General features: G+C 47.0%; 1 long non-coding RNA gene across 1 annotated transcript; it reads right to left on the bottom strand.

The window, feature by feature from the left end:
• Nucleotides 1-1,200: 1,200 nt before the first annotated feature.
• Nucleotides 1,201-4,221, bottom strand: LOC116216656. The gene is made up of 3 exons (XR_004159851.1): nt 4,142-4,221; nt 2,788-3,294; nt 1,201-1,284 (listed from the first exon to the last, which is right to left on the bottom strand). It is a non-coding gene; the product is annotated as an uncharacterized LOC116216656 (long non-coding RNA).
• Nucleotides 4,222-15,183: the final 10,962 nt, after the last annotated feature.

A 15,183-nucleotide genomic window follows, 5' to 3' on the forward strand; every position in this document is an offset into this window, starting at 1 on the left:
GGCCCGCCCGCATCCGCGCGGGATGGGCTTCGGTTGGCCGTAGACAAAAGAGCCGGTGAGGAATCGAGGGGGGCCGCGAGCTGCGGGGTGCCTGGAGAAGGGCGGATGGAGGCTGGAGCGTTGGGAAGAGCTGCGCCGTTCCGTACCTGAAGTTGCCTCCGTCGCTCCGTGCAGTTACTCCCGGCAGCCCCGGCGGTGCCCGATAGGCACGAGCTCCCGCAGGCAGCGCTCCTCTGCAGAGTCTGACACAAGCACGCACAGAACTGCGCGCCTTGGACACTGGCACCGTGCAGGAGAGCAGGGAGGGATGCGCTCACCCTGTCTGCTTGTGCCAACGTGGGGCCGTGCTGAGGCCACTCTTCCTTCCGCAGCCCGGACCATCGGGGATAAGGGTGCTGCTTTGGTTAGAATTGCTGATATCCTTGCAGAGCTCTGAAGTGCTCTGGTTTTGCAGCTGGAGAATGAAAGCTTGAGTGGTTTTCCCAGTGCTCGTAACAGAGCTGCGGCTGTGAAGCCATCTGTCCCCCCTTCGTGCAGCCAGGCACTGCAGCCCACTCCTCCGGTGCAGTCCCGGTCTGATTAACAACGCGCAAACGGTTTTGTTTCAGCAGCAGGATGGAACAGAGCTGAGGGAATTCCCAATTCGGCCTGCTGGTGGGCCTGCAGGCTGGTGGCTGTCACTGCTGGGCTTTGCCAGGTGGGTGCTGTCAGCACAGCCTCTGCATCTCCATGTGAACGTCGGGGTGGTCATACCTCCTGTGTTTGTGCTAAGTGATTTAGTAATTAGCAATATTGACCTCCATTTGGGGTAACACTCGTGCCATGATGTTGAAACAAGACCAAAGGCCTAAGGGAGGCTCTTTCGCGGACTCTGTGAGTCGCTTGAAAGGGGATGCCATGAAGCTCTGAAGGAGGTTATGTGCACAAACCATCACGAGGGAACTCTTGCAGTGCTGTTGGACCAGAGAGGAAGAAGCAGGCTGACACTTGCAGCTTGATTTTTTTTCTTGGCTCTCCTGAGAAGCAACAAAGCAGGCTGCTGGCACTCAGGAAGCATTCCCTGGGAGAGCAGCGGTACTAAAGCACTGTTTGCCACATCGCTGTCTTCCACCAAACTTCCCTGACCTTTTGGGGAGGTGAAGTGCAGCTTCCAAACATCTAATTCCCGAGATGACTGCCTGACAGCGTGGATGTCCTTTAGCTTTCCCATTCATCCAGGTTGGGCTGTCCACAGCATTTGTCATCGGGACCCAAAACTTCATGCCTCTGAGTGAAAAGAGCCTTCTGAAGTTGAATGTGAGGGAAAAAAAAAAAAATCAACACAGTACAAACTGAGGTAAAGGCTGCCCTGCGTAGAGTTCCTGATGAAGAAGGGAAAGGGCAGGAATGCTAGCCAGGCTGCAGCTTGCCATCTTTCAAGGTGTGTTGTGCTGCTGTGCTTTGGGCAGCCCAGAAGTGCAGCACAGTTGCACCCCAAGCACTTGTACCTAATTGTAATTTATTACCAGCTTTGCATTTAACTTTTTTTTTTTAAAGTGTAAACTTAGAGCCAGCAGATAGATGTATTATTAGATTAATATCAGTAAGAGCCAGATGTATTCAATGCTTTTAATTGTACAAAATGGTATTTCATCAGCTTTACGGCTCATTGGAGGCCAAAAAGGAATATTAATCAAGTAAATTATTTGACAATATGATGAGATTAAACAAATGACATTTGCTAAGTGCTGGTCAGCTACTCTGTCCAGTCCCATTCCTCTTTCTCTCTCTTTCTAGTTTTCATTCTATTTTTTCATGGTTTCTCTTTTCCTGAGCTGTTATCAGTATCTGTTTTTTTTTTTTTTCCTTCCCCTTTTTCTTTCTCCCTATACTGTTATCTCTCAGTATATCATGGTTTTTTTTTTGTTCTTTCATCTGCCTTATTTTTCAGCCTCTCTTTTTGGGTCTAAATTAGCCATTTTCCCCTTTTACTCCACCTTGGTGGAGATCTTGACTGAACTCTTTGTCGCCAGCTGAATTAAACCCAGTGACTGTATGAAGATGTTTGCTCAGTGGCAGTGCTGCTCTGCATCTCCCTGGCATTCTGGCAGTTGTGAGAAGGATGTTTCTGCAATTCTGGAGTGTTCTTCCAGCACTTATTTTTGCTTGTACTCTCCCTGTGCCTTTTCAATGTGATTTTGACTGAATAATCTACTTCTAATTCTACGTCTTTGTATTCTAAGAGAATGACCAGGATCAAACGGCAGACCTGTTTTTATATCTTCATGCAACTGATATACCTTCTAAGTGAAATATGCTGTACTTTTCTGCTGTAAGTACAGGAGTTACGTGATGACACCCCCGTGTACTGGGAAGGAAAGGTCTCCACTGAAATGAATGAAGTCACACCGTTCCTCCGTCACATGAAATGCTTTGAGTGCACTGCTATAGTGAGCAGTCCTGACAGCATGTAGTCCTGAAGCCAGATTGACTGGGGAGGATGGGGCTGAAAGGAGTATGCTTCTGCAGTTAATTATTTACCGTGGCAAGAGAGCAAAGCTGGTAATAGTTGATTTATAATTATAGATATCTGAAGGAAAATGCCTCGAGATATCTGTTCTGTGTTGCCGCCTGCTCGTTGGTCTCTCCTTAACGTGGAACTAGCACTATTTAACAACTAGCTCAGTAAAAAATAAAAATTCAGTTATCAACTTCTTGCTGTCAGAATACAATTCTGCAGCGTGTGCAGCAAAACGCCCTGGTTTTTCCATGCTGGCTGAGGTATACCTGCATTAATGTACAACCCACCTGGGCATCCGAGGTCAAAGTGGGCTCTTTGAACAGCTCATCCAGCTCTCCAAGTCTGATGCTGACAGATTACTTTGTGGGTAAATATAGCGGATCCAGGAGTCCTGACTCCATCTCTGCTGTTGGCTGGACTGGTTGCTTCAGCTCACTAAAACTCTTCTTTACTGGGAGCAATGTTGACCCTCCTGCTGGATGGAGGGATGCAGTACAGCTGCTAGAAGGGGAGAGTGTGCTGGGTGAGGGTGCTCTGGCAATGCAATACATAGCGCTGGGCACAACTGTAAGTGGAATTTTCTTCTTGCATTGCTAACGCCATTACAAGCCAAGCTGCTCACATTGAAGTTAAATTTGAGAGCTGATGGAGCTGAATTTAGATGCGTGTAGGAGCAGTAACATGACAAGTGCAAAAAAGGGACATTGCTGCATCTACAGTTCTCTGGGAAGAAGCCTGCACATCTGATTATTTAGCATCCTTAGAAATCAGCAGACATAGGGAGGAGCTGCAACCTGTGAAGAAAAAAAAAAGGGGAAGACATCCTGTTCATGGGAGAAGGCTGCGAGATGTAAAAAGCCAGAGAGCAGAAGTGAAATGAGAGAAACTAGCACACACCAGGGGGTTGTGCTCTGCTCCCATTCTGGGGGAAGAGAAGCGAGGAGTGGAAGAAGAGATCTGTGTGAGAAGGCATTGCTGGCGCTGCTGCAGCACAAGGTGGATGGGATGCATGCTGTCCTGCCAGCCTGGCCTAAATCAGAGCCAACACTTCCCTTGAGAAAACCAGACTCTGGTGAACAGTCTCTGAAGGAGAGTCATCTCATTGCAAGCACTCTTGTCCAGAGCAAGTAGAGGTCTTGTTTGGAGGCTTGTTAAGAAGTGAGCTCATTTCATCAGCAGTCTGTTAGCTCAGCAGACTGCCATCATGTAAGCAGCCAGGGCTTGCTCCAGCGCTGAGGCTGGTTTGATGCTTTGCATTGTTTTTAGCAATTCTGTGGTTTGTGTACAGCTCTGTTCACAGGCTGCTCAAAGAGAAAGAGGAATGTGTATAAAATAGGTTTGAATATATGAAATCAGTCTGCTAACTTAGTCACTTGTCCTTTTTGCTACCCAAGTAACTGCTGTCGCAGCTGCCTGGCATGATTCTAGCTCTGTGTTTCTGCAGTTGCAGTAGTACCCATGTCCTGTTCCTGCATCAGGCTTTATTACTGTAGGGATGAGAGGTCAGAGTGCTTGGTATTTGTACCATGATAGAAAGCACAGCAATAACAGCAGAGTAGCAAGGCCCTAGGCTGCAGCAAACAAGGGGTCGCTCAAATGCAATGACTGTTGATACAGAAATAAAGGAAGTAAGCTGCTTACCTTCAGAAGGCTTCAGGTACACAGGAATCTCCAGGAAAATACCCCTCACCTTCACTGCCAACCTTAAAATGAGGTCGGGAAGGGGTGGATCCTGGCTCTACCCCTTCTGATCACTCAGGTACATTGCATACACCTGAACTCCCCTGGGCTGGCCCTGCCTTCCCACCAGGTGTTTAATCACTCCTTCAGGCTGTGACTTAGCATTTCTACTACACTATTACTTGAGGTACTAGAGTTCATCCTGTAGAAGAAGAGTGGGCTTGAGAAGCCAACCTTTTCAGTATGATAGTAGATGAAACATCACTGTTGCTTGAAGGTTAATGGGATGGAGTCCAGCATCTGTGTGTGCTAATTCTGTAGCTGACTTTCCTATTGTCTCTCCTTGTATCCGTGTATGATATCATAGCTGCCCTGATGTGGAATAGCTGCCTGGGGGGCTAGGCAGGGGGAGGATATCGCTGTACTGCCATGTGCTGTGACCTCCATCTGGCAGCCAGTCTGTCTGCTGATGGACAGGGAAGTACGCACAAGTCCCCGCTTTGCTTCCTACCTCCTCCTGCTGCTGGGGGGGATGTGGTGGATGGGGCTGGTACTTGAGCCTCTGAGGGTGGTCCTGTGTGCAGCAGGAGTTGGAGTTGATGATCAGGTCAGCCAGGATGGGACTCTGGGCTCTTGATCTAGTGTAGGTTTCCCAGTTCACTGCAGGGGAGCTGGATCGGATGGTCTTTATGGGTTCCTTCCAGCTCAAACGATTCTATGATCCTTGTGGGTCCCTTCCAACCAAGGATATTCTGTGATTCTCAAAAGATCCATGCTTGAAAGAAACACCCGTGTGACCATCTTGAACACATCTAAAGAAAGGCCTGAGAGAATGAGACCCAGGCCTGGAGAAATGCTGCTGCCTTCCCACAGGAGCAAGGAGGCCGTGGAGTGGTGTGGCTGATAGTCACAGAGGAATGTGCAGGCCCTCACCAGCCCAGTGGCTGAGCAGCCAGTTGTGTGGTCTTCAAATAGATGTGAATGTTCTTTCCGTGCAAATCCTTTGTGTTTGCATCACGTCTTCAGGAAATGAATTGATACCCTGTAGTAAAACGGAGCATCTTGATCTGTTGTGGATTGGAAAAATAATAAGAAAACTCGAGCAACTGACAAGAAATGATGTAGCCCTCTGGATGGGGAAGAGGGGAGGGCTTGATTAAAAGAAACAAACAACAGAGCTTTTGAATCTTGCTATATGCTTGTAGCAGGTAATTCTAATATGAGCCATCTCTCTTTTTGTCAGCTGCTCAGAGGCACTTTTCATGGAAAGAACAGTCAATCTAAAAGTTCAGTTACTTGACTAAGTATTCTTGGATAAAAAACTTCTTGGGAGGGAGCAGGTAAACTTCTTCAAGAAGCAAAATCTTTACCTTTTTTTTCAACTTGTTTCCCAGGCACCTAATCTAATCTATCCAAAACAATTCTCTGGCAGCTGGGGCTCATATATATTTAAAAAACAAAACAAAACACAACAACAAAAAAAAAACAAAAAAAACCAAAACAAAAAAAGCCACACAACACACCACTGTGGAGAGGAATGTATTGTGACAGTTTAATTTGCCACTGAAATATGGTCACCTCTGGGGTAGCTTAGAGAAACCATAGAAGAGCGGATGATAAAGCTGTTCAGAATGGGAGGTGAGTAACGGGAGGCTGCAGAGGGAAGGTGCCTACATAGAAATGTAATTCCTGGAGTTCTGGTTTATCTTCTTGTTCCTTTGGCTCTACAATGGGGCTGTAACCTTGGCTCTGCATCACACTGGTTGTGACTGGCTCTAGAGATCAAGTGGAGTCAGAAGGAAAGGTAGAGTCACAGCACATCACAGGTCAGACTGTCTTTTTTTGAAACTTATGTTGCTAAATGCATACATAAAGGATGAGTGTTTTGGTTTGGTTGCAGAGAGAAAACGAAGAATGTCTTCTGCCTGTGGAGATGAGGAAAGGGACGGAGACTGCTCCGTGCTCCAAGGGCTGCTGAGAAGATGCATGCAGCAGGTCCCCGCCTGCAGAACCAGCAGTGCAGTGAGCTCCTTGTTGGCAGAGGGCAGGTGTGGAGATGGGATTTCAGAAAGCCAGCTCAGTGGTTCTGTGATGTGTGACATGAGCCAGTGCTTTAAATATGCACATTGCTGCTGCCGTCGGGAAACCCTTCAGGTCCCAATCTCCTGCAGTGTAGATCCACGTGAAAACCAATTGGTTCATCTTATGCTTTGTAGGAATTAAAAGTTGTTGATTTCAGCAATAAATAGTGGCTCTGTGGTTGAGATCTGCAGAGTCTAAAGACCGTGGGAGTGCCTGCACCCAGTCCCTGGTTGGGGACTAATGAAGGTGCAGGACAGCTGTCTGGGAATTGCAGCTACCAGCACGTTTATGCAGATTCTCTACCTGCAGTCCCTACATTTTTTAAGAAAAAACAAGGCATTTGTAAGATGTTTGTAAGAAGACAAATGAAATCCAGCATGAGTTTTAGGGGGGAAGATATACAATTTTAAATAAAGAACTATAGAGTTGCTTCTGTGGTTTTGGCCTCAAAACCAGCACTGTCTGAAGAGTGTGCTCTTTGTGAAGAGAGCAAAAGCTGAATGCCTAACAGAGGATTGGGTTTTTTCAGAGCATGCTAATAAACACGTGTTTTTTGGCAGGGCTTGTGATTGCATTGCAACAGGGTTACAAGGTCTTGTTCAAATTCTGCTGAAGTCAGTTGAAAAATGATGTTGACTGCAGTGAGCACGGGCTGGCAGTCAGGACAGCAGTGTCTCTTAAGACACTTCAGGTTTACCTCTCCTTTATTTCAAAGTCTGCACCTAGAACAAGTTTATTCAATTTGCAGCTTAGTGCACCCTCAGTTTATATCTCTGAGAAGGGGGAAAAGAAGGAAGAAAAAAATAACCCAACCAAAAATCAGAATAGTCCCAGAGCTCCTGCTGTGGACATGGGCAGTGGCTGGCAGCTGGTACATGCAGCTGGATGACCACTGGTTGCTTCTTTTCAGCTTGGCTGGCTCTGTGGGTACCACAGACACAGGGAGAATAATGGTTAAAATCTAAGGTAGGAGCCCACAAACCCAGCAGTGATGGGATGGATGCAGAAGAAAAAGCTCTGCCACCAGGAAGTCATCTTTTCAGAGAGCTAATTCAATCTTCTCTTTGTCCTTTGAACCTTTCGGTAGGTAAATGTCATGTAGTTCCTTCTATGCTTTTTTGTCTATTTGATTTGAGAGCTTTATGCAGCAACTTATTCCTCATTCATCCTGCTGTCAGGGATGTTATTCTGCCTGCAGTCCCTGTTTGAGCTTAGTTTTCCCATTTTCTCTGTCACCAGGGCTGATAGTTTTGCAGATCTTATGATACCTCCTCCATCTCCTCCCTGGCCAGTCTAGCAGTACGACAGCTCACTTAATGTGTGCTCTCCGATTTGGCTTCCTGCCCCCAGACTCATTATTTTGCGTTCATCTGTATTGAGCTCCAGTGCTGCCAGCCCCAAAGGATCATATATCTCAGAAGTCACGAAAAAGAGATGGGTCTGAAAATCCCAAGTATCTTCCTGGTGTGTGCAGATTGCACGTTTCTGCAGCCATCCCCCAACCCTGCTGTGTGTGTGCATCCCTCTCTGCCCATCCCAGCAGTAAAGCCAAACCTGCATGGCCCTGCAGTTCTCACTGCACAGAGTGCTTGGCCCTGAGACTATTCCCACTCCTTTTTTGCTGACGTAGAGGCGAGTTGGGACCTGCACCAGGCTAGCAGCCCCCAAAATGACTTGGATTCATTTGGAATATTGTTCCAGGGAAAATATTGTGGAGTTCTCTCTGCGGTAGGTATTTCAGAGTATCTGCCCCTCTTCTACCATCAGAAGCGTGGTATTACCTTTGGGCCCTGGAGACTGGGAGTGCTTTCATATTGGGTGCAGCATGAAACACGAGATGATTCCTCTCTGAAAAGTACTTGAGCAAAGTGCATGGTAAGAAACATCAGGGTGCAATTCACCTCTTTAGATGTTGACGCCTAACATCTCCGCTGCTTCCCCTTCACCTCCATATGTACGCAGCAGGGGAAATGAGAGCTTTCATCTCATCCTAATGCAGATGTCTGAAACCAGCCAGACAGATTGCACCTGTCTCTTCTCATTGATTGCAAAGAGACTCCAGATGATGGGCTCTCACGTAGGTGTCTCTCTTGTAGGTGAGGTGAATCCGACTGGCTGCATGAGGCTGGTTGCAGTAGCACAAAGAGAGCACAGCTGCCAAATGTAGTCTGTCCTTGTCTTAGCTGCGAGTTGTCTTATCTGGTAAACCTATCCCTCCTCTTTGCTCAAGAAGCTACATTTCATTTCATAGGATTGGTAAGGTTGGAAAGACCACTAACTTCACCAAGTCCATCCCCACCATGCTCACTGACCATGTTCCTCAGTGCTCCATCTCCATGGTTCTTGAACACCTCCGGGGACAGTGACTCTACTACTTCCCTGGGCAGCCTGTGCCACTGCCTAAACACTCTTCCTGAGAAGAGATTTTTCTTGATATCCAACCTGATCCAACCAACCAACCAGTTTCTTGCTGGCCAAGAGCTGGAAGGACACCCCGTTCAGACAGCAACCACAGGGTGCAGTTACACACAGATGTGGGTGCTCCAGGGTTTAGTGGGTGAAACCAACGCCTCCTAACACTGGAGTACTGTTAGGTACCCTGATGGTGATGAGGCTACGAGGGAGGTGGAGCCAGTTTCTGTAGTTTTGTTTTCCATGTAGTCCGCTGGGAGCAGCTGGAGGTGACTGAGAGCTGTTCATAAAAGAACTGAGAAATGAGGCTGAGCCAACTGGGAGAAATAAAGCCTGGTTGCCTGGGGAGGATTTTCTTGACTGGCTGAGTTTCCTCTTTGATTGGAGCACTTGTTCCATCATGCCTTCTCCTAAGGAAGAATTAGCCAGTGGCAGAAACGTGATGCATCGGGTGTTTTAGGAGTGAGAACCTGTCTGCAGCGAGAGCCCGCAGAGCTCAGCCTGCAGAGCTCAGCCTGAGTCCCTGTGTTTGCAGCGAGCCTGGAGCCTGCTGTGTGTGCACAGCAGGGCAGGGTGCTGCACCAGGCTCCTTACCCTGAATCATGCCTGTGTGCTTAGCATCAAATCCTACAAACTGCTAGAAAACCATTGTTTTGTACCCCACCTTTCTGAGGACTGAAATACTAATTCCAGCAAGTTCAGGCACCCAGAAGTCAGCATTCAGTTCCAGAGAGCCTCAGGAAGCATACTGGGTGCATCATACTTGCTTCAAACCCTTCGACTGTGGTTCTCAACTGGTGTGTGAGGAGCTCTGGGTCACTTCTGAAGAGCCTGCAAGAGCCATACAGTAATAATGAGAACTGTTGTCAGGCAGTTAAAATGTATTGTTGAGGAGTCTGCACAGGAGTGCTTCTAGGACTTGGCGACTGATATGGATAGAAAAGCATTGCTCTACAGTGAGCATAACCTGTGCAATAAAAAACCAAATGTCACAGCCATAACGAGCCCAGTAAGAGAGCTAGAAATGTCAAAAGGATTGCCAGTGCCTTTGCAATCACAGAGAATTTGTTAGGGGAAAGATTTCTGGTCTGACCTCATCTTGGAAGCACACATTGCATGCTGCAGATAAATGCAAAGAGTACCTTACATTCTATTATACGGTATATTTTCTCTTTGCAAGGCACCTGACCTCTCCGTGCTCTCCTACCCAGCTACACGTGTGCAGGACAAGCTCTTCTGCTCTACAGCCCTGGCTTCTAGGGGGCAAAGGTGGTTGTGTAGCCAAGAGGGAGGGTGTGTGAAAACTTTCAGAAGGCTTTGGTTCAGGAAGGAAGGTGCATCAGAGCCTCGTAGTTGAGACCCACAGTGTGTATTTAGGTCCAGTATTTTTACTGCTATCTCTCTCCTCTTGAACTTTGGTACAATAAATAGTGGCTGTGTTTGAGGAACGTCCTGGCAGAGAGGCATTTGGCACAGTATCCAGCATTTGCTGCTCCATCCACGCTTCCCTGCAGTTGCTGCACATGGGCTTTCTGCCTGCTGTTTGCAGATCCTGCAGGTCAGCAGGTGCATCATCTGTAACACTGAGCGGCATGTGCCTGCCCCTTTTCCTTGCTCATCTACAGTAACTGCTTCTTGGTTTTGCCACATGGGGGAAATAACAGCGAGGGCTCAAAGAGACATTACCTCTGGGTTTTGGTTTGCAAAAGGAAAGCTTGGAGCTAGTAGCTTGCTGCACAGCCTGCTGGGGATGCCTGCAGTGTGGTGCTGTGCAGTCATTGCTGAGAGCAAACCTGGGTTCTATCCTGGGAGCATTTCTGTGCTAGTTGCAGCTGCAGCCTCTCTGCTCCAGGATGTACTGCTTCAGAACAGTGCTCTCTGCTTGTTTTTTTTTTGCCACTGGCAGCACACTCACTGCCTTGTCTGAGGCAGAAGATTTGTAGGTCTCTAGGTGATGTGTAGCAGCTTCCCTTGGCTCTCCCAGCCAGTAGGCATATGTGCTGGCATTGGAAAGCTGATGGGAGAAACCAGGATCTGTAAGTCTTTCCCAACGGTATGACCTTCCTAACTAATTTATCGTGTATAGTTCCCAAATAACATGTGCGTGTACCTAAATCTAGGCAGGCAATCCTCAGAAGGCCTCTGCACGTAGCAGCGGGGTTGAAACTAGATGATCATTATGGTCCTTTTCAACCCAGGCCATTCTATGATTCTATGATTCTATGAAATAAGTTGTTGCACGTTGATGTCCAGAGCAGAGCTAACTTAGTTGCAAAAAGAATGTTCTTAAGGTTTTAAAGCCTTTAGTGTGGCAACAAGGGAGGAAGGCTCCCAGCGCAGAGAAGCCATATTCCTTCCCATGCTCTACCAAAGGCTTCTTTGGTTTCTGATTCAGCTCTGCAAATACCGTCTGGTGGCTTCAAACTGCATAAGCAGTAGGCTGGTATTATTTCCCCTGCGAAGACTGGAGGGAGGGAGAGAAAATTAAAGCAACTTGTCTCAGCCAGAGTCAGCTTCGTGGAGTTACAAGTGTGTCTCTGTGGAGCCCAGCAAGAGGTCTCTGCCTTATCTGGCTCAGTACCGTGCTGGTTGCACAATGCTCACAGCCCCTAGATGCACATATTTTCGCAGGGATGGCCCCGGTTGCCCAAGTAGAGCATTTGCTCAGATTCTCATGCTTTGCGATTACTATAAGCTTCTCATGAGAGAGAGAAGGGGGAGTGGTGCCAGGTGTTTTTTTTTTTTCCCTCTCCCTGTTGTTGTTCCTCATCAGCTGGTTGCTTTGAAACGAGCACGTTGTGGTTTTCCTTCAGAAGCAACATGTCGCTGCAAATGCGGCTTCAGAGAGCTTCCAGGAGTGCTGCGTGCCGGCGGCTGTGGGCAGGGAGCAGACGGGTCGTGGCACTGGGGATCTGCACCAGTGAGCTCAGTCTGGTGCAAGCCTGTGCCCATTGGGCCTGGCAGTGCTGGCACGTCGGCATTCCTTCCGGCACTCAGCAGCAGCATGGAGCCACCTCACTTTTCATACCGTCGCAGCGGGATGTCGTTGAGGGAATCAGAACCTGGTGCTTCGCAAATAAGGACCTGCAGTGTTGTTTCCTTGCCTCGTTCAGCTAAGACGGTGTGATAGGAATACGCACAGACCTCTTGTTACAGCTGTGCCTGATGCTAACACGGCCCTTGGTTCAGGGTATTTGTGCAAATTCTGTCCTGAGCTCATGGGAGAAAAGGATAATTCTCACCACGTTAGTACAGGTACAAAGCCAGAAGATGTCTATACCTAGACAGCTTTCTTGTATGGCACACTTTGTTTTAGGTACAGCAGCAAAACCTTGAGTAAGCTCCACGTGCCTGGGTTCTGCTGTTTTTTTTCTGGAATATACTGAGCATGCTCTGGTTGCTTTTCTTCAAGTATCGTGTGATACTGAAGGTAAACAGAGTAAGCCAGCAGAACTTCACCCTTCTGCGGACTGTAAATAGGTATCTACCTTATGGATGGATGGTGGTGTCCCAAGATGTTCTCACCACCTGTCCTAGGGCACCTAGGTCCAGCCAACCAGCTCTGGCTTGGCACGTGAGTCTTACCTGAGGTGGGACAGGAGAGGTGCATCCATGGCCTCTTTTCCCAGGTAACCAGTAATAGGGTAAGAGGTAACAGCCTGAGGATCCTCCAGGGTCAGATCAGGTTCAGGTCAGATATTAGTGACATTTTCTTCTCAGAAAGAGTGGTGATGTGTTGGCACAGGGAGGTGGTAGGGTCACCATCCTCGGAGGTGTTTGAGAACCATGGAGATGTGGCATTAAGGGACGTGGTCAGTGGGCATGTTGGGGGTGGGTTGGGGGTTGGACTTGGTGATCTTGGTGGTCATTTTGAGCCTCTGTGATTCTATCATTTTACAAAAGATAGTCGATTGATAGGGGTTTATTGAGTCCAGGGTCTAGAACCTAATCAGCCCCTGACAGAGGGTGTTAAGTCAGAACAGAACAACCTTTGGCCTAAATTTTTGAGGATAGATTTTGAGGGTCAGTTCACAAGCTCCAGCTTTCGGAGTTCAATGCTTTCCCTGCTGTTACAGGATGAATTTTCCTCTTCCATTAATATATTCACTCTGCAGAACAGTGCAGCATCTATTTTTGCTCAAGTAGCATTTCAAGTTAAAGTTAGCTTGTTTGACATGCAAGCTGGTGGCTTTCTGTGGGCTTCTTCTATTTAAAAAAGCTTTTAGCAAACATGCAATTCTTTTTTTTTTTTTTTTTTTTTTTTAATTGTTTCAGTTGAAGTTCCTGTGTGGGAACAATGAGAGCTGTGTAGAAACTATACTCCCTATACCACACCGTGGCCTTGAAAGTTCTTTGTATGGACAGACTTGGTCCTCAGGGAGCTGCTTTCTGAAAATATGAGAGGATTTAAAGGGGAAATAAGAAGCAGTTTAATTCCAGTTAGGTGTGAATAATGTCTATGCACAACAAACTGCTGTACTTCCTTTCAAAAGCCCTAAGGAGTCCTACTGGTGAAGTCTGCTGCTGCCAGATGAAGCAGGGAGACTTCATCAGGACATCATTGCTTCGCTGACCTTGCTGGTAACTTGCATCTCCCCTAATGATACTGGCAAGACCATAAAGAATCACAGCTCAGTCCTGATCTCTGAAGTTATTCTTATTTTCCAAGGAAGGAGCACTGTGTTCTTCTAACAAACATTTGAAGAGGAATGGATCCGTAAAGTAGAGCCCCCAGCTGGAGGTAGTTTGGTTGTTCTCCGTTCACTTTAAAACGAGCAAAGCATGTCCCCAAACCCAAACTCTTTCTGTTTGTTCAAAAGCAAAGATTTTGTGACTGTTCTCACTGACTGGTTCCTCAGAGGGCTCATTTCCATATCTGATGAGTAATTTCTGAGCCCAGCGTGAGGCTCACAAGATGGATCATGTCGTGACAGGAGCGAGGAAGCATGCCTCATCGGATGAGTCCTGGTTGTATTTTCAGCAGCACCAGTTCACATCAGCTCATTTTCTTGTTTTCTTTTTCTTACCTGCGGGAGAACGACACAGTTCTCTCTGTTGTTTGTTGTTAAGTCTGAGAAGTGCCCTCATGGTCTTGAAAGGTCAGCAAAGGCACCATGGACAACTTTTTGAGGGCAGTGGTGAGGATATTTGGAGAGGAAACTCAGGCCACACACATCACCAGGTTGTTGGTGCTGCCATGGGCTGTAGCCCAAGGTACTCATAGGAGGTTTCTGCTGCCATGAGCTTTCAGAACCCCTTCTAGAAAGCAGGGTGAAGCTTCAGTCCCTGTATCTTCGCTGGCGTTTGTGAGGGCAGGTACTGAACACAGTGGTAAGCAGTGTAGTGAAAGATCAGGGCTGGTTTGCAGTTTGATGGGGACTGATCGGGAAGGGTAACAGTAGTAGATGTTCCCATTGGTTGCTTGCAGAGAGATTTAGGTCATATAACGTCTTCCCAACCCATACTTGAATAGCATATGTCCAATGTGGTAGATTTTACTTACAATGATGAAGTTGCATTATTATCTTCTGGGGGCTTGAAGGGAGATGCTTGGATTTTTCCCACTGGAGCGAAGGGAAGGTCATTTTATTTGTTTATTTACAATTATTTTTAAAATTATATTTTAAACCAAAGCCACATTGTTACGAATCAGCATGATTGTTGCTGCAGCAGTTCCTCTGTTTGTGGTGCCCATGCATTACTAACAGATTTCCTTACCTCCACTAGGACAGGCAAACCTAGAGACCCCCTTATAATACCTACAGGCTTATTTCTGTCACTCTTCTTGCAGAAATGCCTCGGGGAGGCTCTGCACATCTTTGGGGGTGCTAAGGAAAAGGAGGGGACGCTTAGGGAGAGTTTGGAGTAATTAGGAGATTTCAAAACTTGTTTTAAGTCTAGCATTGAAATGCGGTTCATTTCTTTGAATGTTACCATTTCTGCACCTTCTTCCTTGTGGCTCTGCTGGCTTTCCTTCCAGGCTGAATGAATGTGTCTTTCTAGTCCTTCATTTCCCAGGAGATGTCAGGGTCTACCTTGCTTCTGTATGGAGATGCTGAGAGGCTTAAGTGTGCAAGTGTTGAAAATTAAAACCAATAAGGTCAGGTCCTCACTCAGTATTGTCTGTCTTGGCTTTAGTGGCTTCACTGAAGAGATGATGCTTTTTACCATGGCTTCAAAAGATGAGGATTTGACTGCTGACTGGATGGCAGGGATACCAGAGCTAAAAAAGGACAAAATATAAGTTGAAACTTTGGTATAAGAACCCTTTTTCTTGTTTGGAGAATAGCCAACAGGATGAGATCTTGCTCCAGTGCTGGGTTTGGTTTCCACTGCAGAGAGGAAAAGAGAAAAAGATCATTTGGGGATCCATAAGAATCCTGTGACACCTTCCATACTTTGACATTGCTTATACTGTCCTAAGGAACTTCTCGTGCTGGGAGCCAGGCTGAATGCAGCTTTTTAACCATGCTTATAATGGGAAGTGTGTTACAGTTCAAAGTTCAAAA

This window comes from Meleagris gallopavo, chromosome 5, assembly GCF_000146605.3.
Source record: "Meleagris gallopavo isolate NT-WF06-2002-E0010 breed Aviagen turkey brand Nicholas breeding stock chromosome 5, Turkey_5.1, whole genome shotgun sequence".
Lineage (NCBI taxonomy): Eukaryota > Metazoa > Chordata > Aves > Galliformes > Phasianidae > Meleagris > Meleagris gallopavo.